Consider the following 11,825-nt stretch of genomic DNA (forward strand, 5'->3'; position numbering starts at 1 on the left):
TTCCCTGGATGTGAAACGGCTGAAACTGAGCGACAAGCTAGGGTACCAGGAGTTAGAGAACACTCTCTCCATGTGTTCAGGTGAGATTTCCTGTATGGGCTGTTCCGGGGGTAGCTCTTCACTCCGGGTTTGACTGTTTTAGCTGGTGTTAGGAAAGCAGGTGTGTGAAGCTGGCTTGCAAACACAATACAAAGAGAAGCTCCACTCTTGGGAGGAGATTTGGCTTTTTTTTTTTTTCTTTTTAATTCAGCCCAACTATCTAGAAAGAAGACCATTTGCTATCCTTGCCACTGAGTGATATACAGGGATGGTAAGACGTGCATATGCATAAATGTGCTGATGGCCACATTTTCTTTGTCTGTGAAGAAAACATTGTTCACCTTTTCTTTTTCTTCCAGTTATCAAGCTCAGGTGAAAATAAGAAAGCATCTCTTTAACTAGAATTATGCACTGGGAGGGACCACTTTGCAGCCCGGTGCCTCTCCTGAGATTGAGCTAGTCATCCAGGTGGCCCCTAGGACCTGTCCTGTGTGGTTGCAGACAAGGCATTGCTTGTTCATTACCATCTACAGAAGCTTCCATGGGCACAGCCAGCTACCACGTTCTTCGGGAAAAGAGAGCATCGCATACAACAAACTCTTACAGCCAAAGGGATCTGTGAGCAAATGTTAAAACTCAGGAATATCATTCTGCATTTTTAAAAGGGAATTAGTTTTAGTTTTGAATTACCAATTGGTTTATTTGGAGGATTTTTTTTTCAGTTAGTCACTCTGGTACTATTGTGAGGCAGTCGTTCAGTTTCATGGTTTTCATAAGTTTACAGGAACATACAATTTGATGCCAATGAGATTCATTAGAATTCTCCATTATCTTGTAGCTTTAGTGCCCATCTGTCTTGCATATGTTCCAGTGGTGGCTTATGGTGGTCCTTGCCATATATTGGCCATATGCCTATTTGCTATGCACACAGTGGAAACACACATGCATCTAGACCAGCGATTTTCAACATTTTTCAAGTCATGGCACACAAACTAATTACTAAAATTGTGCAGTACACCAAAAAAAAATTTTTTTTGCCAATGTAACAAAAAGAGGTATAATTTTGATTCATTCACACTGGATGGATATTGTGTTAGCTGTTTATTATTATTATTATTATTATTATTATTGAGAGAGAGGGAGAGGAAGGGAGAGAGATGAGAAGCATCAACCTATAGTTGTGGCACTTCAGTTGTTCATTGATTGCATCTCATATGTGCCCTGAGTAGGGGGCTCAAGCCAGCAACCTTGGGCTTCAAGACAGCGACCATGGCCTGACCAGGTGGTGGTGCAGTGGATAGAGCGTTGGACTGGGATGCGGAAGGACCCAGGTTCGAGACCCCGCAGTCGCCAGCTTGAAAGTGGGCTCATCTGGTTTGAGCAAAGCTCACCAGCTTGGACTCAAAATCGCTAGCTCCAGCAAGGGGTTACTCGGTCTGCTGAAGGCCCGCGGTCAAGGCACATATGAGAAAGCAATCAATGAACAACTAAGGTGTTGCAACGAAAAACTGATGATTGATGCTTCTCATCTCTCTCCGTTCCTATCTGTCTGTCCCTATCTATCCCTCTGTCTGACTCTCTCTCTGTCCCTGTAAGAAAAAAAAAAAAAGACAGTGACCATGGGATCATGTCAATGACCCCATATTCAAGCCAGCAATCCTGCACTCAAGCCGGTGACCTCAGGGTTTTGAACCTGGGACCTTAGCATCCCAGGTCGACGCTCTATCCACTGTGCCACCACCGGTCAGGCTACTGTTATTTTTTTATTTGACCATCTAAGGGAAAAGTATCCCTGACTAAATAGTCCAATATTGCATGTTTTAAAAATTCTCGGGGCTCACCAGTAGAAAAGCGCTGATCTAGACCCAAGACTGGTGGTAAACCAAGGCTGTCTCTGACTTGGATTCTAACCGCCCAGGAAGGAGAATCCCCCAGAAGAGCTTACAAACATTGGTGTGCTCTTGAGAACAGATTTAGAAACAGTCTTTACAGCCCAGCAAATGTCATTTTGTTTCTGTCTGCCCACCCTTCCATTTGCAATAAACCTGACAAAAACTTCCAGAGTGAAAATGAGAATGTGCATATTTGAAGGAAACATTGGCAGGCAGCCACAGACTTAAAGGACACAAACTAATTTTGCTCTGGTTTTTCTGCCAATAACTCCCTGCCCCCCCTCCCCCCCCCACACACACATGCCAAAGCCCCAGGGGGAACTCTGATGGACAGATGCACACGGGCCGCTGAAACCCCTCCACCCATGGAGAAGGTGCTAGTCATAGCAAAGTGAACTTCTCTGCTCCGGAACACTGTTTAGCCCCATAGCCCCACCTCCCAGTCCTTAGAGATGAGTGGCCCCACCCTTTCAGGGCTGCCTACCTGCTCAGCTTGTCTGTTACGAGGAGAACGTGAACCTTATGCTTTGTGCCAATGCAATGAAATCCATTTAAATCTGGTGTACCTGACCTTCCTCTCCAGCTAGAGGAATCCTTTGCTTTGCCAAAGAAGGAAGGGAGGGAGGACGGATAAAGCAAGCAGGCAGGCAAAGCCTGTACTACTTTTTTTTTTTTTTTCATTTTTCTGAAGCTGGAAACAGGGAGAGACAGTCAGACAGACTCCCGCATGCGCCCGACCGGGATCCACCCGGCACGCCCACCATGGGGCGACGCTCTGCCCACCAGGGGGCGACGCTCTGCCCACCAGGGGGCGATGCTCTGCCCATCCTGGGCATCGCCATGTTGCGACCAGAGCCACTCTAGCACCTGAGGCAGAGGCCACAAAGCCATCCCCAGCGCCCGGGCCATCTTTGCTCCCATGGAGCCTCGGCTGCGGGAGGGGAAGAGAGAGAGAGCGCAGCGGAGGGGTGGAGAAGCAAATGGGCGCTTCTCCTATGTGCCCTGGCCGGGAATCAAACCCGGGTCCCCCGCACGCTAGGCCGACGCTCTACCGCTGAGCCAACCGGCCAGGGCTGCTTTTTAAGTGGACTTGATTTTTTAAATCCGTTTTAGGTCATGGTTTCAGAACATGTCTCCTGCCGCAAGTGCCCTTCCTCTGGTAAAACAGAAGAGCTGACGTTCTATACCTTGTCCCCAGGGTGTGGGCTTCCCCACAGAGCTTTCAGCTGAACCGTGGAAAGCACAGAGTATGGCACATGCCCTCCATGACTGGCAAGGTGGTTAGCAAACCACCCTTTCAATTTGGGGTGAGGGTGGGAGTGTCCTGGTTTTCTGAAATGAACAAGACTAACTTGGTGCCAAAGGGAACTTAGAGAAAAGATTCAAGGTTTCCCAAGGGTGCTGCCATCTGGCCCCACTGGAAGAGGGGGTGGGGGTGAGGGACGAGAGTCCCTCTTGCTGAACTGTCCTGGAGGGGGTTGGCGCCAGAACCAGAAGCTCCCATGGGAGGGGCAGGCAGAGGAGCGCCCGGTCTCTCAGACGCCTGCACCAGGCATAGGAGAAGCGTGATGGCGGAGTCTGACCGGCCTCTTGGGCTAAGAAGGCCAGGAGGTCCTGAGGAGGAGAGAACAGGGCTACCGTCACTCTTCCCAGGAAGGGACTGAACCCTCTTTGTGGGTGTTACTTCACCCAGGGAGGTGGTGTGACAGCTGAGTGCCCAAGACCCTGGGGCCTGTCCTGTGTCTGGTGAGAAATGAGCTCTCCCATCTCATCCAAAAGCCCTTCCGAGTTATGGTCACTTCAAAGAGAGTCCTGGAGATGAGGCTCGGCACCAGCTCTGCAGGGCAGGCCCCTTACCACGAAACACCTCGCCCAGCAGCAGGACCCGGAATGTTCTGGAGACATGAAAGCTTGGGGTGGGGGGGAGAGAAGGGCTCAGGAGCAGGGTCGATGGCAGGAGGAAGGGGCTGCTGAATGAGCCTCCTTTCACGCAGAGCCCCAAGGCTATAAATATCCAGGCAGCTGCTCAACAGCTGGTGCAGAGAACAGCCTGGGCAGGGGGCGGCGTCGGGGGAGAGCGCGTGAGAGAGCACCCAACTGGGTGCACCTCTGAGTGTGCAGAAGGAGCCCTGGGCGGCCTTGGTGGGAGCTGCAGGCCTCCCCTCCTGACAGCTGGAACCCACGGCTGGTGTAAGACTGGACAAGAGACACAGGGTCTGCCGTGTAACCCTCTGTAGCTATGGAGACTGCCTGCTGCCCTGGCCATGTTGTTAGCACATTAGTGTCTGCCTTTTTATTTATTTATTTTTAATTTTTTTATTATTATTTTTTTTTATTTTTCTGAAGCTGGAAACGGGGAGAGACAGTCAGACAGACTCCCGCATGCGCCCGACCGGGATCCACCCGGCACGCCCACCAGGGGGTGACGCTCTGCCCACCAGGGGGCGATGCTCTGCCCCTCCGGGGCGTTGCGTGTCTGCTTTTAAAACAAAAAAAAAACCCTTTTAGTTTTTATTGAGCCATAACTTACATCAGTGAAACACACATCACTCAATGAGCATTTACATATTTAGACACCTCTGTAACCATCACCCACATCAAGGTGTAGGGCGTTTTGAGAACCTCAGAGGACTATCTTGTGCTGGTGTAGTCAACATCCCCACCATTTAAGGCTAACCGCTGTTAGGATCTTGTCACCATAGATGTCTTCTCCATTTAAACGTCATAATTGATTCACCTCACTGGAATCCCACAGTAAGTCCTGTTTTGGCTTCTTTCACTCATGAACATGCCTGTGGGGTTGCTCCACATTGTGGGTAGCAGAACTGTGTTCTTTTTCATTGATCTGTGTAGTATTCCATTGTATGATGAGACCATGATTTACTTATCCATTCTCCTGTTGAGTATCACTGGGCTGTTTCTAGTTACTATGGAGCTATTATGACTAATGCTGCAATGAGCAGTCTGGTCAGTGTTGGCATATTTTAGAGTAGGTTTGGAAATAAATCCTGGCAGGCATCTAAACTGGTACACCCTCTGTGGAAGACAGTTTGGCAATAGCTGTCAAAGTTAGAAAAGTACATGCCCTTCTGAGAACTGATTCTACAAAGCTGCTCGAACATGTAAAATGCCTTCTGCACGGGGTTCTTCAGTGCAGCCTTTATCTGTAAAAGCCGTTGTTGAGTTGTCAGTGTTCTTTATATATTCTGAACACTAGACCCTGATCAGACATAGACTTTGTGAGTATTCCCTCCCATTCTTTAGGTTGTGTTTTCTCTTTCTAGACAATATCCTCTGATAACACAAGTTTTTCATTTTTAGGAAGTCCAGTTTATCTGTTGTCCTTTTATTGCGTGTGCTTTTAGTGTCATGTCTAAGATTCTGTTGCCAAAACCAAGGTCATGAAGATTTACTCTGTATTTCCTCTAAGAGTTAATGGAACATAATCCTCACTCCTTAAGTGTAGGCTGCACATCATGACTTCTCTCCAAAGAGTACAGTATGTATGGAAAAGAGAAAGAAAGGGATAGCATTACAGTGGAGAAACTGGACAAACACACCTCAGCCAGGTGATCAAGGTCAACATCAGTAGTGATAAGTTACGTTGATAACATAGACCCTTGATATGATGAGAATGGCATTCTTTTTTTATTACTAAGAGGGAGGCAGGGAGGCAGAGAGACAGATGCCCACGTGCGCCCCAACCAGGGTTCACCCAGCAAGCCCTCTATGGTATGCCCTGACTGGGAATCGAACCTGGGACTTCCATAAGCTGGGCCGATGCTCTACCACTGGGCAAACCGGCCGGTGCTGAGAATGGCACTTTTATGGGCTGAATTGTGCCCCCTCCAAATTGTATTGATATATGTTGGGTCCTAACTCCCAGCACCTCAGAATATGATTGTATTTGAGAATAGCATCTTTAAAGAGGAAACTGAGGTTAAATGAGATAACTGAAGTTGGCCCTAATTCAATATGACTGGTGTCCTAATGTAAGAGGAGAATAGGACACAGGCAGGCACAGGGAAAACCATGTGAGGACACAGGGACAAGACAGCCATCTGCAAAGCAAAGAAAGAGGCCTTGGAAGAAACCAAGCCTGCTAATGCCTTGATCTTAGACTTCCAGCCTCCAGATTGTTAGAGAACAGATGTTTGTTATTTAAGTGGTCTGGTCTGTGGTATTTGTCATGGCAGCCCCAAGCAGGCTAACACAGGCCTTTTACCTCGAAAGTCTTCCCCTTAAAAACCCAAAGTCTGGCCCTGGCCGGTTAGCTCAGTGGTAGAGCGTTGGCCTGGCATGCGGGAGTCCCAGGTTTGATTCCTGGCCAGGGCACACAGGAGAAGCGCCCATCTGCTTCTCCACCCCTCCCCCTCTCCTTCCTCTCTGTCTCTCTCTTCCCCTCCCACAGCCAAGGCTCCATTGGAGCAAAGTTTGCCCGGGAGCTGAGGATGGCTCTGTGGCCTCTGCCTCAGGTGCTAGAATGGCTCTGATTGCGGCAGAGCGATGCCCCAGATGGGCAGAGCATCGCCCCCTGGTGGGCGTGCCGGGTGGATCCCGGTCGGGCGCATGTGGGAGTCTGTCTGACTGCCTCCCCGTTTCCAACTTCAGAAAAATACAAAAAAAACAACCCAAAAAACAAAAAAAAAACCCAAAGTCCCATTCCAGGCATGAGAAAAACATTCAACAAATCCCAATTAAGGGACATTCTACAAAATACCTGTCCAGTACTCCTCAAAACTGCTAAAGTTTTCAAAGGCCAAGGTTAGAAAAAAAGAAAAAGTCAAAGAAACCATCACAGCCAAGAGGAATCTAAGCGAACATGACAGCTGACTGTAATGTGGCATCCCGGATGAGACTGGGTGGAATCCTGAAACACAAAGGGCGTGAGGTAAAAACTAAGGCAATCTGAACCAAGTGTGCACTCCGTCATGATAAATGTACCTCGTTCTTGCTAGAGGTTAATAAAGGGGAAACTAGGTGTGAGGGGTGTGGCCAGCCTGTATTCTCTTCACAATCTTTCTGTAAATTGAAAACGATAATAAAATTAAAAGTTTATTTTAAAAAATGAACAAAAGGACCTGACCAGGTGGTGGCGCAGTGGATAGAGCATCGGACTGGGATGCTGAGGACCCAGGTTCGAGACCTCGAGGTCGCCAGCTTGAGCGCATGCTCATCTGGCTTGAGCAAGGCTCACCAGCTTGGACCCAAGGTCGCTGGCTCGAGCAAGGGGTTACTCGGTCTGCTGAAGGCCCATGGTCAAGGCACATATGAGAAAGCAATCAATGAATAATAACTAAGGTGTTGCAACAAAAAACTAATGATTGATGCTTCTCATCTCTCTCTATTCTGTCTGTCTGTCCCTATCTTTCCCTCTCTCTGACTCTCTCTCTGTCTCTGTAAAAAAAACACAAAAGGTTTGAGTGGACATTTCAACAAAGATAAACAAATGGCCAATAAGCACACAAAAAGATGCTCAACATTATCATTCATTAGGGAAATGTAAATTGAAAGCACAATTAGATGCTATTTCATGCCAATTAGAATGGCTGTAATCAAAAAGAAAGAAGTGTTGGCAAGGATGTGGAGAAATTAGAATCCTTTTCCTGATAGAAATTTACAATGAAACAGCCACTCTGGGGGGAAACAATTGGCAGTTTCTTAATCTGTTAAACATAACCTTACCATAATATACAGTAATTTTACTCTAATATACCTATCAAAGTGACTTGAAAGTGAATATTCATCAATATGTTATTCATAATAGCCAAAAAGTGGAAATAACCCAAATGTGTCATCAACTAATAACAGATAAATAAAATTTGGTATATTCATACAGTGGAATAAAAAGGAATGAAGTTGTGGTACATGTTACCACATGGATGAACCTTGAAAACATGCTCAGTGAAAGAAGCTAGATGCAGAAGACGACATATTATTAATTTCCATTCATGTGAAACGTCCAGAGAAGGCGAATCAATAGCAACAGAAGATAAATGGTTGTGTAGAGCTAAGGGGTGAGAATGTGGATTGACTACAAATAGGCATGGGCACTATTTGGGGGATAGTAGAAATGTTAAAAAATTGGATTCTGATGATGGCTGCCCAATTCTAAACTCACTAAAAGTCTTTGAGTTATACATTTATAGTGGGTGAATTTTATGCTATGTAATCATACCTTAATAACACTGTAAATAAATAAATAAATAAATAAATAAATAAATAACCAAGATGGTGAGGCGTAAATGAAACAAGATTGGCAAAATGTTGGTAATTTTGTAAATTGGGTGACAGGCAGAGTGAATTCATTATACTATTCCTTTTACTTTTATTTATGTTTGAAAGTTTAAAACACTAATAAATCACTTCTGTATGCTTCTCCTGAACACACAGGTTTTTATAAAATCCCTGAGCAGAGCCTGACCTGTGGTGGCGCAGTGGATAAAGCGTCAACCTGGAAATGCTGAGGTTGCCGGTTCGAAACCTTGGGCTTGCTTGCTCAAGGCACATACGGGAGTTGATGCTCCCAGCTCCTCCCCCCTTATCTCTCTCTGTCTCGCCTCTCTCTGTCTCTCCCTCTCCTCTCTAAAATGAATAAATTAAAAATTAAAAAAAAAATCCCAGAGCAGAGTGTTGGTGTTATATACATGCCTTCTTAGAGGGCCAGCTTTGCTCCCATGGAGCCTTGGCTGTGGGAGGGGAAGAGAGAGAGAGAGAGAAAGGAGAGAGGGAAGGGTGGAGAAGCAGATGGGCGCTTCTCCTGTGTGTCTTGACCGGGAATCAAACCCTGGACTTCCACACGCTGGGCTGACACTACCACTGAGCCAACTGGCCAGGGCCTATACATGCCTTGTTTTCTCCCCAATAGATGGTGAATTTGCTAGGGATGGGGGAAGTGTATTATTATTATTATTATTATTATTATTATTATATGTCCAGAGTCTGACTTAGACTGGCAAATAAATGTTAGTTGACAAAATCTTTCAAATAAAATGTAGAGGGAGGAAAAGAAATAATTGGTAACAATGGGAAAGACCATTTTGCAAAAGCTAACTAAAATTCCTCAAAAGGAAATACTTAAGTACTCAGAACTGCAAAATGACACTAACTTCAAAATGTACTTGGCTCTTGGGTCTTCTGTGATGTGCTATGCATTAGGGAGGGTTAACATTAGTAACAAACCATCAGAGATGGGTCCCTAGTTCTAAAATTGTTATAAAATATTTAAAGCCCTCTATATGAAATAATGCTGAACAAAACTGGATACTTTTTTTTTTTTTTTTTTTTTTAGTGAGAGAGACAAATAAGGACAGACAGGAAGGGAGAGAGATGGGAAGCATCAGTTCTTTGTTGCAGCACTTTAGTTGTTCATTGATTGCTTTCTCATATGTGCCTTGACTGGGGGGCTCCAGCCAAGCCAGTGACCTTGGACTCAAGCCAGTGATTTTGGGCTTCAAGCCATCAACCTTTGGGCTCAAGCCAGTGACCCTGGGCTAAAGCCAGTGACCTCAGGGTTTCAAACCTGCATCCTCTGCTTCCCAGGCTGATGCTTTATCCACTGAGCCACACCCTGGTCAGGCAAATCTGGGTCCTTTCTATGTTGGGATTTTATAGTGACTCAGGGTCATCATTGTGACTTTCTTCATCCATCACATAGTGTAGAAAATATGTTATTTGACCCTATTCTGATAAATTTCTTTCTTTTTTCTTTTGAGAGAGAGAGAGAGAGGAAGGGAGAGAGATGAGAAACATCAACTCATAGTTGCGTCACTTTAGTTGTTTGTTGATTGCTTCTCATAAGTGCCTTGACTCTGGGCTCAAGCCAGCCACCATGGGATCACGTCTATGATCCCACACTCAAGTTGGTGAACCTATGCTCAAGCCAGGTGAGCCCGTGCTCAAACTGGCAACGCTGGGATTTGGAACCTGGGACCTCAGCATCCCAGGTTGATGCTCTATCTACTGTGCCACCACCAATCAGGCTAAATTTTCTATTTTTTTTTTTAAAAAAACATGATTTTCTTGCTAATCACTGCCCTCTGAGACGCACTCAGCAAGAAAACTTTGAAGAATCTTCCAGGCTTGCTCACAAAGAAGTACAACTCATCTGAAAAAACAAGCCCTACCTACTGAGAGAAGGCAAGCAGAAAGGTAAGTACCTTGGATTACATACTCTAGGGGGCGGGCAAGTGCTAGGTCTTGAGGACTTACTGCACTAACTCCTCCTGTGGAAGAGGTGAGGAAACGGGTCCATACAGGGGGCAATGCTCTGCTATCCTGAGCAGCAGGACCCTCAGGACCCCAGTGCCCCCCGCAGTCCCCAGGGCTGGGGGAGCGCAGCAGGTCCGGCTCTCGGGCGCCACCTAGCGTTCAGCGCACCCGGAGCCTGCCTCTCCCAGCGGGACTCGGCGGCACCGTCTGCAATCGGGAGCACAGGTGTCCCGGATCCCTGGATAAACTAAAGCAGGAGGAACACCTGGATTTCACAGCCAGCCCTGGTCTTCGCGTCCCCCGCGCGTAGTCCTGCAGGCACTGAGGCGCGCGCCCTGTGGGATTACCGGCGTCGCCGTGCCAGGGGTGGGAAGGGCTGGACTGGGAGCTGGGCAGGGAACAGTGGAACCTGAGCATATGGGGGACGAGGAGGGCCTTCCAACTCCGCAAGTCCGAGTTCAGGCGCACATTGCACTTGCAGACCCTAATCCATCCGTGGGAACCGTCTGGATGCTCAGCAGTCCCTTAACCTCAGTGGGCGATTAGAATCACAGGGGAACTTCTTCTTCTTAAAAAGAAGATTTTATTTATAGAGAGGAAAGGGAGAGAGAGAAAGTGGGGAGAAGCAGGAAGCATCAATTCCCATAGTGCCCATATGACCCGGCAAGCCCAGGGTTTCTAACCTCAGTGTTCCAGGTGGAAGCTTCATCCACTGCGCCACCGCGGGTCAGGCAGGAACTTTTTTTTTTTTTTTAAAGAGACAGAGAGAGTCAGAGAGAGAGGGACAGAGGGACAGACAGACACGGAGAGAGATGAGAAGCATCAATCATCAGTTTTTCGTTACGACACCTTAGTTGTTCATTGATTGCTTTCTCGTATGTGCCTTGACCGTGGGCCTTCATCAGACTGAGTAACCTCTCGCTCAAGCCAGCGACCTTGGGTCCAAGCTGGTGAGATTTGCTCAAACCAGATGAACCCATGCTCAAGCTGGCGACCTCGGGGTCTCGAACCTGGGTCCTCCGCATCCCAGTCCAACGCTCTGGCCACTGCGCCACCGCCTGGTCAGGCCAGGCAGGAACTTCTTAAAGGCAAGTATCTGGGGCCCACCCCAGACCAACTGAAGGTGGGTGGGGTCGGGGGTGGGCATTAGTGTTTTCCACTTTTGCGGGATGACTCTATATGTAGTACAGCACGACCATGGGTTAAGAGCCCAGTCCTCCACTTGGGAGTAAGCCCCAGTTCCCTTATGCACCCGCATTTCTCTCAGTTGCTTCTTGTGCCACACCCATTTACTGCCTTCCCCCAAAATGTCACCTCTTTGAACTAACTTACCCTGAAAAGCATAGACTTGCTGTCCAGCTGTGGTGGTGTCTCCTCCTGGGTGTTCCTGTCCCCTTGGACAGCGGCAGTGCAAAGGTAGGTCTGAGAAGCAGTAACCCGCCTTGCACGGACTGAACGCCGGGCAGACTAAGGACTCCCGGGAGAAGGGCAGAGAACAGCAGGGGTCGCGCGGCAGGGGTCGCAGGGCACAGCGAGTAGGGCACTGGCTGTAGAGAACCAGTTTCAGAGAGGCAGAGAGGTGGAGAGAGGTGTCATCACAGGTGTTCTGAGCCTCGGAGCCAGTACATGTCACTGTCCCATTATTTACAAAACATGGATTCGAAGAGAAAATTATGAAGAATT

Source organism: Saccopteryx bilineata, chromosome 4, assembly GCF_036850765.1.
Source record: "Saccopteryx bilineata isolate mSacBil1 chromosome 4, mSacBil1_pri_phased_curated, whole genome shotgun sequence".
Classification (NCBI taxonomy): Eukaryota; Metazoa; Chordata; class Mammalia; order Chiroptera; family Emballonuridae; genus Saccopteryx; species Saccopteryx bilineata.